This window comes from Cupressus sempervirens, chromosome 6 (assembly GCF_028749045.1).
Source record: "Cupressus sempervirens isolate cs-2001-9-10 chromosome 6, ASM2874904v1, whole genome shotgun sequence".
Classification (NCBI taxonomy): domain Eukaryota; kingdom Viridiplantae; phylum Streptophyta; class Pinopsida; order Cupressales; family Cupressaceae; genus Cupressus; species Cupressus sempervirens.
Window position 1 is genome coordinate 592,160,487 of NC_143123.1, and position 20,494 is coordinate 592,180,980.

General features: G+C 36.4%; 1 protein-coding gene across 1 annotated transcript in view; it reads right to left on the bottom strand.

Moving 5' to 3' along the window:
• The window catches only part of HSA32 (Aldolase-type TIM barrel family protein), a 107,561-nt gene that overhangs the window by 21,989 nt on the left and 65,078 nt on the right, over positions 1-20,494 (bottom strand). The gene's annotated exons all lie outside the window — the stretch shown is intronic.

Here is a 20,494-nt window from a genome sequence, read left to right on the forward strand (position 1 = left end):
TGTTGGCTTTGGACCACATTACCAATTCAGGTGCAAGGATGGGTGCGGATACGCAAGCCTGGTACATGGGTGCGTGAGAAAAAAATTGAGAGGTTTGGGTGCATATGTGTACATGTGTGTGTGTGTGTATAAATCAGTGTTACGAGACTCGCTGAGTCAGACCAAGACTCTGAGTCCAAGGAAGAGTCTCGATTTCCGAGGCAATCTACCTCTGGACTCGAACTCGGCCGAGTCCTAGCAGAGTCCACTTGGGCTCGCCGAGTCCAAGGACTCGCCAAACTTGCCAAGTCCCGAGCCATGGACTCTCGCCAGCGGCCAAGAAGGAAAAATGCAAAAAAATAAAAAATGCTTTGTTTTATGTTTACTTTTTTGGTTCTTATAACACGTTATTGACCTAAAAAGGTCATTCCACCATTTACTTATGCTCACAAGAGAGAGGAAAGAGTTAGAGAAGAATATTGGAATTTTGAGAGAGAAATCAGCAAATCGGTTGGCTCTCCCGTATTGATTGCTAATGGATTGTGCATCTTTGTAGCTTGCATTAAAGCATTGAGAGGAGCTTAAAGGAGCATTTGGAGGAGGTTTCTACAAACTTGCATTTCCATTGTTTGACTTTGTGCAAGTTTGAAGAGGTAAGCTACAAGTTGCATTTCTTTGTGTTGTTTTGTAATATGTTTTAAACTTTTACATTCATATTTTTTAGTATTTTTACTTCTCATTTTGTTTAAATTTGTTTGGTCTCTACTACTATCTACTATTTTTTACTTCTCATTTTGTTTACATTCATATTGCAGCAAGCTAGCAGCAAACACACTAAAATTTGACATAATGTCTCAGGGTGAGAGAAGTGGAACTAGGCCTCTATTTAACCCTAATGCAGACCCAAGTGCAATAGCAAGGGATAGGGCTTGGAAACATGTCATCTCGGGGCACAAAAAGGGAGTTGTTACATATTGGCATTGCGGTGTAGTATATAGTGGGGGAGGAATAAATAGATTGAAGTATCACCTAGCACATATACCTAGACGTGATGCTAAAAAATGCAAAGATGTACCCCAAGATGTTATGTGAGACATGCAAACTCTTCTAGAGGAAAAAATGGAAAAAAGAGAATTGAAAAAGAAGCAACATGAAGAAATGGCACAACTAGCCGGAGCGCAACAAGGATCTTCTAGTTTTCGCTCTCCATTATCCCCTACTCCACCTACGGATGCCACTGCTTCTACGAGTGTGACCATTGGGCCTCGCATTCGTAAGCAAAGATCGACACTTGATTCCATGTTTGCTCCACACATGGCTCCAGATGCACAACCATCGCTTGAGGCCATGAGTTGGAACAAAGATAAACATGATTATGCAAAATTGGCACTTGGAGACTACTTCATCTACAACAATATTTCATTCAATGCAGCAAGGTACTTATTTATTTAAATTTAAATTTATGTCTTCTCTTACTTTCAAAGTTTCAACTTTCAACTTTCAAGAGACAATAATATGTTTATTTTGTTTATTTTAATTTGTATTTTGTTTTTAAATTTATTTATAATATACTAATTTGTTTAACTTTAAATTTTATTCTATTTGTTTTAGGTCTCCTTATTGGCAAGTTGGAATCGATACTGTTGCTGTTTGTGGTCCGGGGTTCAAATCCCCTAGTGCTGAAGAGCTAAAAAGGCCCTATTTTAAACCAAAGGGTGGTTGATGTAGAAGTTGAAATCAAGGAGCAGTGTGAGGTGTGAAAGAGGAAGGGTTGCACCATCATGACTGATGGTTGGACTGATAGAAGGAGTAGAACACTCCTCAACTTTCTTGTCTCCTCATCAGGTAAACCGTAATTGTACTTGGAGTCTTAGACATTAAAAATTTAAAAGTAGAACTTGTACTTAAGTGATTTAATTTATAAATTATGAATTTATAAATTATAATTCATCATTAATCATTATACTAATTTGTTTATTTTTCTTCAGGTGCCATGGTTTTTTTGAAATCAATTGATGCCTCAAGAAAAGCAAAGAATGTTGAATATCTTTGTGGGATAATGGATGAAGTGATAAAGGACGTGGGTAAGGAGAATGTGGTGTAGATAGTTATAGATAATGTAGCAAATTATGCTGCTGCAGGAAAGCTTCTTATGGAGAGACACCCTCACTTATTTTGAACCCCTTGCACTGTTCACTACATTGACCAGGATTTTGGTAAAATCCCTTGAATAAAAACAATTATAGAGCGAGGAAGGAGTGTATGCGAATTCATATATAATCATACATGGGTCCTCAACCTCATGAGGAAACATAATGAGCAAAAAGAGTTGTCTTGTCTAGGGGTCACTAGATTTGCAACCAATTTTCTCACATTGAAATCTTTGCTTGATTCAAAGGGAGGTTTGAGACGCATGTTTGTTAGTGAGGAATGGATTGCATCATCATATGCAAAGACCACTACGGGGATTGCTACAACTAATCATGTTTTTGATGAGGCTTCTTTTTGGACAACGATTGCTGATATTGTGGCAGTAATTTTCCTTTTTGTCCTCATTTCAACTCTATTTTGTTTATGAAATTATGTTATAAATAATTGTTCATTTCTTAAAGAAAAAACTTAAAGTTGATTATTTGTTTTCCAACTTTCATAATGATTGCAATTTGTAAAGCCGCTTCTTGTTCTCCTACGAACTGCTGATGGAGAGAAGCCCTCAATGGGCTACATTTATGAGGGCTGGATAGGGTGAAGGAGGCCATTCACTCTATTTTTTTTTTGCAGGGAATCAAGATAGGTATGGGCTTATATGGGATGTTATTGATAGACGTTGGCACAATCTACTTCACAGGCCTATACATGCAACAACCTACTTCCTTAATCCAACATGCCAATTCAGCCCACATTTCAAGGCTAATGTTGAGGTGTGGAGTGGCCTCTACGATGTTATAGAGAGAATGTCACCTGATTCAGCAGTTGGAACATTTATAGTCTGTGAGATTGAGTTATTTAAGAAAGCTCAAGGGGACTTATTTGCACAGGAGTTGTGCAAGAAAAATAGGACAAAATTGATGCTTGGTAAATACTAAAAATCTTTGATTCTACATCCTAATTTCTAATAATAATTCTATTACAGTATTACTATTTTAATTTGATAAATTCAAAGTTATTGATATGATTCAAAATTTTCTTGTTTCAGATGCATGGTGGGAGATGTTTGGCACAAAGGTGCCAAATTTACAAAGGATTGTGATTCACCTCTTGAGCCAGCCATCTAGTGCATCAGGATGCGAATGTAATTGGAGCCTATTTGAGCGCATACACTCAAAGAAGCGCAATAGGTTGGCAGTGAAAAAATTAAATGATCTTGTCTTTGTTCACTACAACCTTCGCCTTCGTCATAGACAGATCCTTGGCACCGATACATCACCGATTGTATTAGAGAATGTTGATCCTCATGAAAAGTGGAACACAAAGATGGCCGATCCTGTCTTCAGTGATGAAAATGTGGAGTGGGTAGATCAGGTGGATCGGGAGGCTGAGGCAGTAGCGATGGCAGTTGAAGAGGCTAAAGCGCAAGGAGATAGAGTGCAAGACCCTGAGGCTAGGAGTGATGGATCCCAGTCTGATGAAGAGGATTATGGGGGTGAGGATGAGGATGATAATGAGGCTGAGGCTGAGGTTCAAGCTCAGCCTCAGACACAGGCAGAGAGGATGGCTCTAGAGTCTTCCATGACTTATCTTAGGCGCACTCGTAGGAGGACATAGACTACTATGAGCCTTAGTCTTCTAGTTGTTATTTTGATATATGTTTTGAACTTTTGAATTTGATACCATGGATTTTGTAATCCATGAATATTGTAGACATTTGAGTGTTTGACACTGGAGTGACACTATATTTATTACTTTATAGTTTATAACTTTATATTGTGTTATTCAGTTTTTTTCCTTCAGAAATTCGCTTTTATACTTATGTGATCTATGCAAAATTGTGTATGTGTATTAAGTAGCTTCTATTTATCTCAATTACTATGTATTTGATGTTAATTGACTAAAAGATGCATGAAACAATCTTAAAATCCTTAAAAATCTTTGAATTTCATGGGTTTTTCAATTTTTCAAGTGCTTGCCGAGTCCAGTCGCGGAGTCCGAGTTCGAGTCGGATTTTGACTTTCCAAGTCAGAGGCGAGTCCGAGTCCCATAACACTAGTATAAATACAAAGAATAAGCAGTGTAACCCAAGTTTTTGAAACGAGTATGGAAGAGATGAGGAGACGAGTTTCCAGGATGACAGAATTATAATAATAGAGAAAATAAAAATATGCAGCGAAATTTTAAATATTCATATGAAAACATGCATATACATAATATAACCTTAAAATATTAGAATTAAAAGGATTCATATGCTGAATTTGTATTATTTTGAGAGTCAAAGTCAAATTTCCTCAAGAAATCATAGTCAAAGTCCCCTAGATGTCCCCAGGACATTTTTGGGATAGGGATGGCTGAAAAAATACCGAGGATGCATCTCTGGTTACACTAAAAATAAGAGAAATATACAAAATTGTAAAATTAAATCATTTCATAGAACGATACTTGATCATTGATCAAATCCAAATGCTAGAGATAAATATTAAAAAACAAATGATAGCTGAAAAATATCACTTTGACTCAAAGTCCTCTTATGCAAAAGTGATTGAAGGTGGCTTAATGCAATTCTTCTGATTTCAATTATAAATCATCAATCATCATCTATCAACTTTTTTAGGCATTACATTTATTAGTTTGAAAAAGCTTTTGCATGCTCTAGTCACTTTAGGATTATAAAATGTTGTGCAAGCACGTATGTTTGTCTATCCAGGTGACATTAAAGCTTTGAGATTCGTCATGGGCATCACTATGTTTGTTATGAGTGATTACCAAGCATTTGTTGAATTGACTCATCTTTGTGGTAGATATCCATGTTTCTATGATTGGACATATCTAAGGAGCTCTCCTTGGTATCCTCTGAAGTTGAAAGAGTAATTTGTATTTTTGAAGATTGTTTCGAATTAACATTTTGGTATGTCAATACTATATTAAACTTCTATGTCTTCTCAATGGCATTATTAGGAAACAAAAAATTAACAAGCTTTTTATAAAGTAGGCAGCCAGGCTTGCATTGGGTGCACACCTGTCATATCCCCTTATTAAGCTTAAATATAAATTCTAATCAAAATATATGAATTCATGATCTTTTCTATAACAGCTAGTATTCCATTTAATTATCCAATTCTTTATTCAATTTTTACCAATTTATAATATTTTGCTAATTCATAATTTATACCAAACTATAAATTCTTCACCATTCAAATATATTTTACTAATTCATAATTTATAATAAAAAATTATATTTATACCATTAATATATTACAGCATAATTCATAATTTATTACATTCAAATCACACTAATAAAATATGAGTGTCACTCTACTAATATAGAAGGTAACAAATATTATCATACCCAATAAATAGGAGGAGCTTAATACTAATTATGGGTGGCATATTAGTCGGATGGGAGGTGACCGCCTAAAGTGGAACTTAATAAGAATATTAAATAAGATCTCAAATGGGGCAAGAAAGGCACTGAAAAGACATAGAAACAAATATTATAATAATAAAAGCCCAACTGCATATAAAATAAGATACATAGAATACATAAAGAAATGCATATTTTTCATAGTATACAATTGAAATAGGGGTGACATGACATTGCCCTTGGAAAGGGAATAAAGGGCTGAATATATCTTATTAGAGGGATGTGTATATATATTCAACTTATATAAGGTAATAAAAGTCATAGGAAAATAATATATTAAAGAAAGGGAGCAGTAAAAGACATTCCTAAATTATAATAAAAAACCACATTATGTTTACATATAGGAAATGGCAAAAGGGCATAATAAATAGAAGACTTTAATATTATAAAAGTATGGGAATGTATATTCCCTTTATAATAATTGGTTTATATATAAGGTTAGAATATAAATTGTGTCGTAATAAGGGAAACATAATCAATACACAAAGTTAATAAGGAAAATTAGTATTATCTAATATTATAATTGTCAACAACAAGATTTAACATTGATATTAACAAAGGTCGGAGATACTTTTTATCATCACAAATAGACTTGAGCTTCTGACATTTTTATTATGAATAATTGAATTAGAAATTACCCTATTATTATCATTTGATTTATGATCAAAAGAGGACAATGTTATCAAGGAGAGGCTTGTCTAAGTACAAGCAATTGGATATTTGTCCCAAGATAGGGTAGGGGTCAGCGACCTGTGATCCTTCAAGACACAAGCTTGGACCTGTAAACTTTGAGGGAATCCATTAAACATTTGGCATCTAGGCAACTTGCTTAACATATATACCCTTTGATCCCAAATTCAAATAATAATATCATTTAACAAGTAAAATGACCATTGGGGGACATTACAACACCGGCTTGAAGTGTGTAAACCTTGGTGAACCCATAGCGTTGGGCCTGCACCCCATGCACACATAGCACATACCCACATACACACCCAAACCTTATGTGTAACTACACCCGATTCGGGGCCTATGGCTACAAACCCTGTGATGTAGCTTTTGGGAATCTCATTATCTATCATGAATCCTTTAGTTTCCCATGTCCTCAATCCTCAACTCTCGGTAGCTTTTTATTTTATTAGATATGGTCCTTTGACGAATCACTCAACCTCGTACCATATAGTCATACTTCTGAAGCGTTCATCACTAGCATTTGTTGCATCTCCAATATCTAGTCTTGGAGCCAAAATCAATGCTATAACATAGAATTGTGCAGACTTCCTGAACATCTAAAACCCTTACACGTTCATACTAGAGATGGAATCCGTATAGAGGAGATGGAGCTCGTAAAGGAGAGATGGAACCTGTTAGTTCCCAAAACTGCAAATTGGAATCCTACGAGCCTTGCCTGCTCAATGCTAGAATTTCCAACCGGTTAAGGCCAACTTGACAAGATTGATCGATGCGATCCAAATCTCCTATGCTTCTAGCTCTGCAAAACTAAGGCGGGTGTACCTACTCCTGAATAAAACACTTAGATCCAAGATGCTTATAGCAAATAAATTAGAATGCGAATGCAACAAAAGCTTTTCAAAACGGCAAGAATTATAGAAAGCTTTAAGATTGCAACTGACGAATTAGGAATAATAAATGTGATAATGTTTTAAATTAAGAATGAACGCAACAAATGAATATATTAATTCTTCAATGGAACAAAATGAAATAGTTGCCAGCATATGGATTATGAATCAGGAGTAAAAGACTAGTTCTTAATTAAAAGGGCAATCAACGTCAATATTATAAGCTGAAATGTACAACTTTATAAAATTCAATATATTTAAACTATAAACAATTTTAAAAATTTAGACGCATCGGATCAATTATATGAATGCAATTTTAAACTAGTCTAAGATGTACTTTAACTCCTTGTGATATAGAGACAAACTAGACATAAAGATGGAAACAATTAAATATTTCACAATATCTATGTATATCAAATTTAAAATGCAATAATGACCCAATCCACTTATCTGAATTTTAAAAATTTTATAAAAAATAAATAAAAATATTTATTGTTAGCCGACTGGATGGGTCTGGCAGTGTTTCTGTAGCCGACGGATTGACTGTCGTCGGTGTTTTGTATTTTGTAGCCGACGGATAAATAGTTTGTAGCGGATGTAATGTTGTGGCCGACGGACTCCTTCGGGAAGGTTCGGCGGTAGTATTTATATCCCGTCTGAGATCATTGTAAAGCATCAATAATCTACTATTACGGATATTATCAAGCATAATATATGTCTGGCATATGCGAAGAAATTCTGCTATTCTTTTCTATTGTCTGTATGCAAATAAACAAATAGAAAACTTAACTAAAAAAATTTAATTCCAATGCAAATAAATAAAATAGATACGCTTATAGATTGTGCCAAAAAATAAAATTGCACAAAGACACTCCTTATGGATGATCTATCCAATGCATTCCGATTCTAGAATCACATATAAAAATTTATACTGAATGATCCAACATCCATCAGCTTAGTTCAAAATTTCATTCTTTCACCAATGAAAGAGTAAAATTGATGCAAGAGCATCTTGGGTACAAGGGCAATCTTGCATCACCCAAAAATATTTTATATTCAGTCTTTTCCATTTTAATAAGGACTAGTAGACAAGGTCGTTACTATTTATGAGAACTTACTATTTCTAGTAAGTATGTCATACGAGCTTGGAATGTTCTCATTTTCTACAAGAAGGTTCATTTTAGAGTTATAAGCCTACCATAAAAATCTCATTGCTGAAGCATTAATATCAAAGAAGTTATTACAGATTTTCAGTGAAAAAATTTGTAGAAAAATCTTAAGGCCAACCGTTGGAGGCCTTAGAGTGCCTGGATGAGGTCCAAAAACTCGACAGAACAGCGCTTTTCGAGCTTGTAGATCAATAGCTCGCATTTCTGAAAAGTGGTTATAATAGCCAATCAGAGCAACAGTTCGTGAGTTATGGCCTTCGGAAGTTGGGCTACCGAAATTTCTAAAATAGTTAGTCAAAGATGTATTTGGCCGACTCTATGTGTATTGTGAGGGTTTTTCGGCCTTATGTATTAAGTTTGAGCATCTAGAACCTTCCCGAGCGGCAAAAAACTGCCTATTTAAGAAAGGCCCGAACATTGTCTAAGACAGCTCTAGGTGATAGTTCACAACTTGTCTTGCAAATTATTGTACTTATGAATTCTATAATTCCACATTTGTAGTGCAAATAAGAAGTTCATATTTTGTTCTCGCATTTTATGTTGTTTCTATGTTTTTGTTATGAGTTTATGGTATTAAGGGGAGTTCCCTGCATCAAGCAGTATTAGAGCTAGAGTTCTTGAGTGAGTGGACAAATCACCGACTATGAGGCAGTTCACACCAGGACCATTGTTTGGGCTGAGCGTCTAAACAGATCACCGATTGTGAGGCAGTTTGCACTAGGGTTTCAGTGGAAGCACGAAAATGCCTCCATGAAGAGAGCGCGGCGGAAGAACTATAGCTGTTACACCTAAGGGTTTCCGAGCCCTCCAAAGACAAATGCAAGCATTGGAAGAACAAATGCGTAGAGGAATTAATCTTCCCGTAACAGACGAAAGCAAGGATGAGGATTAAGTAGAAGAAAAGGTAGAAGCAAAGGCAGTTCTAAATCCAAAGGAAGAGAGGCTTTTTAGGGACATCTCCAAGATTGGAAAAAGACCTGAGTTTGAGATTCTCACATTTTCGGAAAATCTTAACCCAAAGGAGCTAATCAATTGGATCAATGAACTAGAGGAGTAATTTGAGTATGAAGATATTGATGATCTTGATAGGGTCAAGTTTGCGAAGGAAAAATTAAGGGACATGCGAAGATCTAGTGGCAGGAGGTTTAGTTGGAGCGAAATAGAAAGGTAAAGGACGAAATCACCAGAAGGGATCGGATAAAAGATAAATTGAAGCGACAATTCATTCCCATGGATTATGAGCTTGATCTGTTGAAGATGTAAGGGTTGAAGCAAGCAGGAAAATCTATTCACAAGTATATCGAAGAGCTCTACCGAGTTCGCATTAGAACCAGCCATGCAGAAGCTAATAAGGAGAAAGTCATCTGTTATCTTAATAGATTAAGGCCTAGCATTCAGGATAAGCTAAGTCTAGTTCGAATGAGTAGTATTGAGGAGGCATACTAGTTTTCCCTAAGAGTTGAGGAGAAACTGAGCAAGAAGTTTGACAATAAGAACAGTGGAAGAGGTCACGGTGGAAGATCCGATGGACGATCTTATGGTGGTCGTAATGATGATCAAAAGAACAAGGCTAGAAGTAGCAGTCAAAACCAAAGGGGAAACAATTTCAATCGTTTTCATGATCAGAACAATAGAGATCAAAGAGGAAGAGGCAGAGGACAAGGATCTGGAAGAAGAGGCTTCCGTGGAAAATGTTTTCATTGGCGAAGAAGAAGGGCATAGAGCATTTGAATGTACCCAGCGCCAAGGAAGGACAAATCAAAGAATAGGTCAAGCGAGAGTTGTACATGACGAAGATGCCAAATCCTCACATTCTGAAGATGCTAAAAGAGGAGAAGTCCTAGTTAACCAAAGAGTCCTGCTGAGTGGTGAAGATGAACCTGAGCAAAAGAGTTTGTTTCACACAAGGTAAAAATGTGAAGATAAGTGTTGTGATGTGATCATTGATGATGGAAGTACTGACAATCCGGTGTCAAAAACGATGGTCACCAAGTTGAAGCTGAAGAGGCGAAAACACCCACGTCCATACCGTATTGCTTGGGTGCAAGATGACCACAAAGTCATGGTCAATGAGCAGTGCTCAATGAAGTTCAAGATTGGAAGCTACCAGGATGAGGTACTATGCAATATCATACCTATAGACATATGTCATATGTTGTTGGGTAGGCCGTGGCAGTTTGACAAGCATGCTATACATGATGGTCGAGCAAATACCTACACTCTAACTAAGGATGGAGTGAAACGTAAGTTGAAGCCGTTGAAGGATAAAGAAGAAAAGGTATGTAGTGCTGCTAGAATATGTTTTGTTGATGGAAAAGAGTTTCTTAAAGGTATGAAATATGAGAATATGTGCTTTTCTATAATTCCTAAAGATAGTAAAGAAGTACAGGATGTACCTGCAAAAGTTGCACATATGTTGGAAGAGTTTTTTGATATTGTTTCAGATAATGTACCTGATGGATTGCACCCAATGAGGAAGATCAGTCGCCAGATGGGTTTGGTTCCAGGACCCAGTTTTCCAAACAAGGGAGTGCACCAAATGACACCAACAGAAAGTGAAGAGTTGAACAGGCAAGTTCATGAGTTGTTGAAGGGGTTGATTCGAGAGAGTCTGAGTCCATGTGTTGTACCAGCAGTATTAGCACCAAAGAAGAATGCAGAATAGAGGATGTGCACAGATTCTTGTGCTATCAACAAGATCACAATGAAGTATAGATTTCCATTGCCAAGGATGGATGATATTATGGACTGTTTCATTGGAACTAAGTATTTCACAAAAATAGATCTGAAGAGTCGGTACCATTAAATTCGTATCAGAGAAGGTGATGAGTGGAAGACTGCTTTCAAGACAAGGGAAGGACTATATGAGTGGTTAGTCATGCCTTTTGGGCTAACCAATGCACCAAGCACTTTCATGAGGCTCATGAATGAGGAACTGAAAGAGTTTCTGGGTAAGTTTGTCATTGTTTACGAAGATGATATATTGATCTTCAGTAAGACATTAGAGGAGCATTTGATTCATATTCGCAAGGTGTTTGATAAGTTGAGGGAAGAAAAGTTGTTGATAAACCTAAAGAAGTGCAATTTTGTAATAAAAAAAGTTGGTGTACCTGGGATTTGTAGTCTCAAGATAAGGTCTGAAAATGGACACAAAGAAAGTGAAGGCTATCCTTGAATGATCTACTCCAAGGAGTGCAATAGAGGTAAGATCTTTTCATGGACTGGCTACATTTTACAGAAAGTTCATAAGAAGTTTAGCAGTATTTGTGGACCCTTGATTAAAACAATGAGAGGGGATAAGAAAGAGTTTAAGTGGAACGTAGGAGCAGATAAGAGTTTTAATCTGTTGAAACAAAAAGTTACTGAGTAACCTATTTTAGCACTTCCTAATTTTAACGTTTTTCAAGTAGACTGTGATGCTAGTGGTACTGCAATAGGAGCTGTTTTGAGCCAGGAAGGTAGACTTGTTGCTTATTTCAGTGAGAAGTTGAATGATGCAAAAAGAAAATATTTTGTTTATGATCAGGAATTTTATGCTATAGTTCAAACATTGAAGAAGTGGAGACACTATCTTATTCCCAAAAAATTTGTTTTGTATACTGATCATCAAGCTTTGCAATATTTGAATAGTCAAGGAAAATTGAACCAAAGGCATTTAAATTGGATTGAGTTTTTGCATAGTTATACATTTGTTTTGAAACACAAGAGTGGGAAGTCAAACAAAGTTGCAGATGCTCTTAGTAGAAGACAACTTTTGTTGACAGAAATGTAGATAGAGGTGGTTGGGTTCAAGGAACTCAATACATTGTATCCAGATGACCCTAATTTTGGTGAAGCGTGGAAGGCTTGTACAGAACCTGTTACACTTGACAAGAAAAAGTGGTTTGATTTCATGATCCAGGATAATATGTTGTTCAAAGGAAGCCAGTTGTGCATTCCCATAAGTTCAATGAGAGAATCTCATCAAAGAGAAGCATAGCAGAGGATTAGCTAGACATTTTGGCAGAGATAAAACTATAGCTTTGGTTGCTGAAAATTACTATTGGCCACAGTTGTAGCAAGATGTGATGAAGTTTGTACAAAGTTGCAGAGTATGTCAAATGGCGAAAGGAGTGAAGTAGAATACAGGATTATATCAGCCATTACTTGTACAAAAGGAGCCATGGGAGGATATCAGCATGGATTTTGTTCTTGGATTACCGAGGACACAGTGCGAGCATGATTTTATTTTTGTGGTGGTTGAAAGGTTTTCAAAGATGGCACATTTTATTCCTTGCAAGAAGACTAGTGATGTTCATGTAGCACAGTTGGTTTTTCATAGAAGTGGTGAGATTACATGGTCTACCAAAGAGTATAGTTTCAGATTGAGTTACCAAATTTGTTGGGTATTTCTGGCGTACATTGTTGAAGAAGTTGAAGACAAATTTGAAGTTCAGTTCATCACATCATCCACTGACTGATGGACAGACAGAAGCTGTGAATCGCAATTTGGGAAATTTGTTAAGATGCTTGGTTGGAGATAAACCAAAAGGATCGGATATGATTTTACTGCAGGTGGAATTTACATATAATAATTCTGTCAATAGGAGTACCGGTAAATCACCATTCCAGATTGTATATGGGAGTAGTCCCAAAAATGCTTCTGAACTGAGTCAGTTGGATAAAGGAGAGATAAATAGTGCTGAAGCAGAAGATTTTGTTGAACATTTGAAGAACATCCATGAAAAGGTGAGGAAGCACATCATAAAGATGAATACACAGTATAAGTTTAAGGTAGATGTGAAAAGGAGATCTAAGGAATTTCAAATTGGAGATGAAATCATGGTTCATTTGAGAAAGGAGCATTTTCCAGTGGGTACATATAATAAGTTGCAAACGAAGAAATTTGGACCATGCAAGATAGTGAAGAGGCATGATTCTTGCAATGTGTATGAAGTAGAGTTGCCTGCTGAATTGAATATTTCACCAGTATTTAATATTTCAAATTTGACAGAGTATTATGAGGTAGGTCATGGAGATGAAGTTGCAAAAGCGTAGTGGAGCATTCCAACAGCTAGTATGGCTACAAAGGAGATTGAGGAGATATTAGACAATCGTGTTGGAAAAAGTACCAAAAACAGAACTTATGAGGAATATCTGGTCAAATGGAAAGGGAGTCCAATTGAGGATTCATCATGGCTAGCAAAGGAGGAGGTTAACTGTCTTGGTTTTCCTCTAAACACCTGAGACGTGACAAAGTCACTTCTCAAATTACCTTAGGTGTCAGATGTAGCATTCTGGGTAAATGGGCAATCTTGCATCACCCAAAAATATTTTATTTTCAGTCTTTTCCATTTTAATAAGGACTAGTAGACAGGGTGGTTACTATTTATGGAACTTACAATTTTTGGTGAGTTTGTCATATGAGCTTGGAATGTTCTCATTTTCTACAGGAAGGTTCATTTTAGAGTTGTAAGCTTACCATAAAAATCTCATTGCTCAAGCATTAGTATCAAAGAAGTTATTGCAGATTTTTGGTGGAAAAATTTGCAAAAAAATCTTCAAGCTCACCGTTGGAGGCCTTAGAGTGCCTAGATGAGGTTCGAAAACTCGACAGAAGGGCCCTAGTGCCGTTCCGAGCCTATAAAATCAAGTGTTGGCATTTCCGAAAAGTGGTTATAATAGCCAATCAAAGCAACAATTCGTGAATTATGGCCTTCGGAAGTTGGGCTACTGAAATTTCTAAAATAATTTGTCAAAGATGTATTTGGCCAACTCTATGTGTATTGTTAGGGTCTGTCAGCCCTAGGTATTAAGTTTGAGCATCTAGAACCTTCCTGGGTGGCATAAAACTGCCTATTTAAGAAAGGCCCGAACATTGTCTAAGACAGCTCTGGGTGATAGTTCGCAGCTTGTCTTGCAAATTATTGTACTTATGAATTTTGTAATTCCGCATTTGTGGTGCAAATAAGAAGTCCATATTTTGTTCTCACATTTTCTATTGTTTCTATGTTTCTATTATGAGTTTATGGTATTAAGGGGAGTTCCCTGCATCAAAAATATATTAAAGTGCATATATACGTAACTTGGTTATAAAAAATTTTGGGAATATCAATTGTTTGATTTTACATCTTGTATTTATAAATGTGAAAAGGTGCCAATATGAACTGGCACATCTCTCCGCATTTCCTAATCACAACTGCCTAAACGATAATAATAACTTAATGTTTTACAATATGAAATAAAGGCAGCTTAGGAATATATAATAAGTTTTCAAAAAAAATTCGGTGAAGCAAATCCATATTTTGAGAAAGACCTTCCACGGGGTATCCAAGACAGGAATTTCTTCATTTTATTTTCTGTGATATTTCCAGCCCATGGCTAATCCAAATAGTAGATAAAGTCATGAATTCTTGGACGCAATGGTGGGTTGGGCGACATGTGGTGTGTGAATTCCATCATCTCTTTGTCTGAAGCTGACTTGTGACATAATTGTTGGGCCATGTTTCTCCTCTCCTGCATACGCCTCCACATCTGCAAGAAACACAAAACATCACATCAAATGGTGAGAAACAATGCTCCAGCGGCCCTACAAACATAGAAACTAAATAATCCCTTTATCACTGGGAGGTACAAGAGGATAGCCGACATATCTTAGTTGACTATGACGATGCCAATAGTTTGAAGAAACCATTATATGTATATTGTTAGGTATTCCTAATGGTCGCATACTGCCTGTTTTAAGTGGAACTCTGGAGATTCCTTTGTGTTGGCCAAGCCCATGTATGATGAAATACTCATAACAATTTATCGGGAGGAGCTTATGTGTGTCCTACGTCTTTGTCTTCTCCAGTATTGGTTCACATATGCTTTCAATGTGTTGTCCATAGGCCAATCAAAAGGAATATTGCCAACAACAATTATGGAAAAAAACTTATCTATTCTTCAATTGGATTTATGAACTCTCTAACATTCGTGATTTTATGTCGTGATTTTCCAATGCGTATGACAAGGAAATGCATATATGAGTTTGTATCTTATGCTCAAGCTTCAAATATTCTTCAGAATCACTAGATATGTATAGTCATTATCTCATTATTATTCCTTTATTTCAATCAATGACTTATTTATTGGCAAGGTAGTTTCATTATATTAGTGATCTTGCAACACTTCATAAAATCTTTAATCTCAAATACTTGCCATTCCTTTGTTAATATATATCGTAGAGAATTAACATCATGAATATGTTCAAAGATCATTTCCAGATTTCACAAATTTGTAAAATCAGTGATTATTCCCTGCAGAGACTCAAGTATTCAACAAAAGTGACTGGACTAGCATGGTATGCTAGTATACCATCATAGGTTCCACAAGACATAGACCATAATCTGGTGGTCCAGTTATTAGTTTCAGTGATTATACCCTCTGCAATCCTTCTCGTTGATCGAATCCATTTTGTGTGTTCCAACAGTTTGTGCAATTGTTTGCCAACTCATATATCCCATATATAAATATAACTGCTCTTTGCTGATGGTGGCATCTCCATATTGGTTATCTCATTGTCTTCCATCGAGACACCATTATAAATATCTCTAAGACATGTATCATATCTTGAAAGAGGAGAAAGCTCCATTCTAGGTCAACATGTTCCCCAACTATTCTTGTCAGCACCTGCTGTTGCTGTAGCATATATATTTAGACCTTCAAAACACTTCCAATTTCACATGCTTCAATGACAGAATTTTATCAATTCTCTAATATTATTTCACAAATCGAGGCTTAGAATCTTGGGCTCCATCAGAACCTATACCATAAGAGGTGGAGTTTGTAAGGGAGGTGGTTGTACCAATACAAATTGGAAGCACAAGAAGAGCCAGACATACCAAACCCATACCAGAAACACATGCAGGGAGATCCAGACCAATGGTACCTAGCTAGGGTTCCAAGCGATCTACAATACCGAAGATCACATTCAGCCCACTTTGTCCCAACAGAGGGAACAAGTTGGGTACCGCAAACAAAGATAGTAGACTTAAGAGCACACAAAATCAGCCCCATGCTATTCGTATGTTAACTTCATACAACATCTGACAAGCTATCCCCAATGCATTAATAGTCACACCTGCACCTCCTACTGCAGTGGTCACCCCAGCTACAACATTTACAACTTTGGTACAAGATGACCCCTATGGGATATGAGGCAATTTCATCCCCAAAGTTGACAGTGACCAAAGGTGTAGATACAGATTGAGTGGGCACTATTGAAGTTCAGCGAGATCATAAGAAGGGAGATGTATCTGATATAGATATACCTGACATCAATGCAAAGAATGAGATACACAACTCTTAGCAAAATTTCAAATGGGGATTGATGATATCCCACCGCCCTCACCTATATTATTGATGGGTAGCACGTTGATGGGGAGAGAGAGGAGGCACCATTAGCGCCACAAGTAGAGGCTGTTGAGGTAGGATTGGGGAGAATTGGGCGTAAGACCACCTCTTTAAGAGGAAGGAGTGACGAACCATTGACAGAGGCCGTGTACTAAAGACCTCTCAAGGAAAGGCTTCCAATTCTAGATTTGGAACATCCACATAAGGATTCTCAACTAAGTAGAAGGCAATGGTTGTAGTTGCATGAAGGGTAGAAAACCTCTCTTATGAGTTGGACATGGGTCCTCTTACCATGGAGGTAGAAAGGCTCCTGAGATTCATGGAGGAATGTGAGAGAGATTTCACAGCAAATCTCACAGCCCATGAATGCGCGCATACTATGATCCGGAGATGGTAGAAGCATGGGGAAGGTTACACATTCTAGCACAATGGGCAAGTATGACAAGTATTCTCTACAGCATAGAGAAGACCTTTTTAGATACATTCCTTCAGCTACAAAGATGACATGAGCAACATGGAAGCTAGAAAAGGGGCAAGCTCCGGTAGTAGTGCAAGAAGCACCTTTGCAAGTGAAAGTAAGGGAGTTGGAGAACGAATTAGCTTAGAAAAAGATAGATCGTGTAGGAAAGAAAGAGCAACTAGTAACCGCCTTTGGGAAACTAGAGAGCACTCAAAAAGTACTTGATGTGCACTTAGATTTCTAAAGCAACACAGGAGAAATAAACATTTGCAGATCAAGATCTCAAGCTTTTTAGCTAGCAAATCCGTGTCCAACACCCTCCCTCACCCTTCTTCTGTTGGATTTGATTTTCTTTTGTACACATCCGCAGTTTTTTGCTGCAATCATCTAGAAGATGACTTATTTTATAGGGGGAGTAATGTTAGTCATGGTTTAGTTAGTGAGAATAATACTTATATTATATGCTTTAATTATTAATGGCAATGTAATGATGGTTCTCGGGTACCAGTAAGAGGTTGGCAACGGTTGATGTACTCAACCAACCATTGAGCACTTTATATGTAGCTGAATGGCACCGCGAATGGAGTATTGTTGTTATGACATTACAAGAAATAAAGTTAATTATTCTAACACTATTATGTGTATGGATTCGATTTAAATTATTATGTTCCATATACTACTTGGGGAAGCCCATGTTTACTTTGTACAATGTAAACAAACTCATCTCGTAGGGAGTAAACAATTGCTTATCTAATATGATAGTCTTGTAATGGCAATATTTGGTGTTTTTTTCTGATTTAGACGTTAATATTCTGTATCCTTGGCCTTGTTATGGTGGGTAGATTGCCACCCTTGGTTGTTAGTTTCTCTATAAGAGCAGTCCAATTCTGGAATGAATAAATAAAAAATGCTCAATTAATGCCTTTTTCTGAGTTTTTCACAATACTTCATATCTAATTTATATATTCAAATCTTATAAAGACACCTCCCTTCATATGAGAAGTTATCATATTTGAGCATCAATTACCATAATCTTGTATTTATATTAGTCTCTTGCTCTTCTTGATCACCATCACACCCTTTTAAGGAACTTGCCATAATTTTTTCACTGAATCAGTATACTAAATCTGAACATTATCACTACCTTTATAATACACTACCAATGCCAACAGATCCAATTTGTTTCATTATTGCCTTCACCATTTTAATGAATTGCCACCTTCCATAATCTGCCTTTACAATCAATCACCATAAATTTGCTGACATGTCATTATTTGCAATGGATTACTTCTTTTGTTTACTGCTTAACATTGGTGCTTGCATTATAGATTGGAGCTTTTATCGTTGCTTATTGTGATCCCTAATTGCACAAAAGTTGATCATATTCATTCTTGTTCTTATATGCTTTTCTTTATCATCAATGTTCCATTTATTTATATATAAAATGTTATAACCTTTTAATTTACCATCCTTCTTAATGTGCGAGGTTGGCGGCTTGCATGATATTATCTCTTAAACATAATTGTCATCCTTTGTCATTATTTTTGTATCGTTTCTCCACTTCAGTGCCCTTGACCTTTATTGAATGATAGAGCTAATACTTCGTATATAATTTGTTGAACACATTTAAATATAAGGATATCTTCTCCTTAGACACTAAATGGTTCATTCTACTGATGAACTTATAGGACTCTTCCATGTTCTCTTATATCCACTTTTTCACTTGCTTCAAACATGAAATTTTTTTCAGCAATTCTAACTCAAAGTCAACAAGAATGAACTATTTCTTTAACTTCTTCATTATCCGATTTCATGTAGTGATCTTTCATTTTCCTTTCATGACTCTTTGTAATTGTACCTTTTTCCACCAAACATTGGCATGGCCTATCAATTTGGTCTTTGTAAATTTGACCCTTTTGGGATCTTCTATATCTTCATACTTGATAATAATTCTCCATATCAATTATCCAAGCAATTAACTCTTTCCAATTGATGATGACTTGTGTTTCCATTCATGGAAGTCGCCATGATGGACCCACCCTCTAGGAGTTGTCATGGCAGTTGTTTTCGCTTGCACTTTCATGGGAGTAGCCATGATGGTTGGCACTATGTCACTCAAACATTGAGAAGGAATCCTCCGTAGCTAAGGCATGTTGATGTGTAGCTAGGTCGGATCCCTTCTAGGATTGACCTAGTACACCTAATTTCTAATTGGCTTGTTGGCCTTAGTCATGTTGCTAATGAACTGTCATATCAACCCTTATTTGGGTCTGGCCCTATTTGGGCAATTCATGTAACTTGCAATTAGGTAAATGGGCAAGACCTATATGAATGTAGCATGTAACTAATACATTTGATCCTATTCTTGGCACCAAAACTACAAGGCTGACTGAAGGTGTATTAGGTGGTGTTGATTCATATATATGCAAGGTCATTCCTGCATCAATTGTTATGAATACTGAAATATGCAATGTGCTCAGGGTGATGATAAGAGCTTATCATCTATGGTTGGGAAGACAACAGATCTGATGGTTTGCCTGTGGTTAACGAGCACTAACATAAAATCAACAGCATGTAGAGTCTTCTGCTGGGTAGTTGATAGAATGACCATTAAGGGAGGGTATTAGAATATTTTTAGAATCCTAGGTTCTTGCTATATTTAGCTTCTTCTTCTAGAATCTAAATCAACGGTCATTTAGGCTTTATTATTAGTTTTCTTACTCTGGTCTATTTTTAGATGTCTTTATTTAGGCTTGTTTGGTTTTTACTGAACACTTTTTATAGCATCTATAAACTCTATTTAAGAGTGCCTTATTAATACAATCTATTCTGTTTTATTAAGTTTCAAATTCTGTACGCATATTCAGGACTTTTTTTTCCTGTGAGAATGAATTAATATTTAACAATTTGTTGAACAATAAAATTATGAAATTCGAGGGAGAAAAATCAGGTTGATTTCATGAATTGTGTGTAGATTTTACACCAATGTCTGTAACATAGAAGGCTACAGAAGATGAATTAGACACATTTCTTAGTGATTGTCTATGGAATCGAGACAGGAAAAGATAGACAGGAAGAAGAAGAAGGAGATTTTGTTTGACCAAGACATATGCCAGGAAGAAATCATAGTGCAACATACTCTCTTATGCATGGCTCAAGAAAGATGTTAAGTTAGAGGAAGAGATATACTGGGAAGTAGTCATAGTGCAACGTATTCTCTTATACTTGGCTCAAGTGTTGAAAATTTATGACATAGAAATGATGGTTGAAGAAGCATCCGTTTTTTGATGAAGACTCGTCTATTTTAGCTTGGAATAAACAGATTTCAGGGCATCTGCTCTCCTTTTTTTTCTTCAAA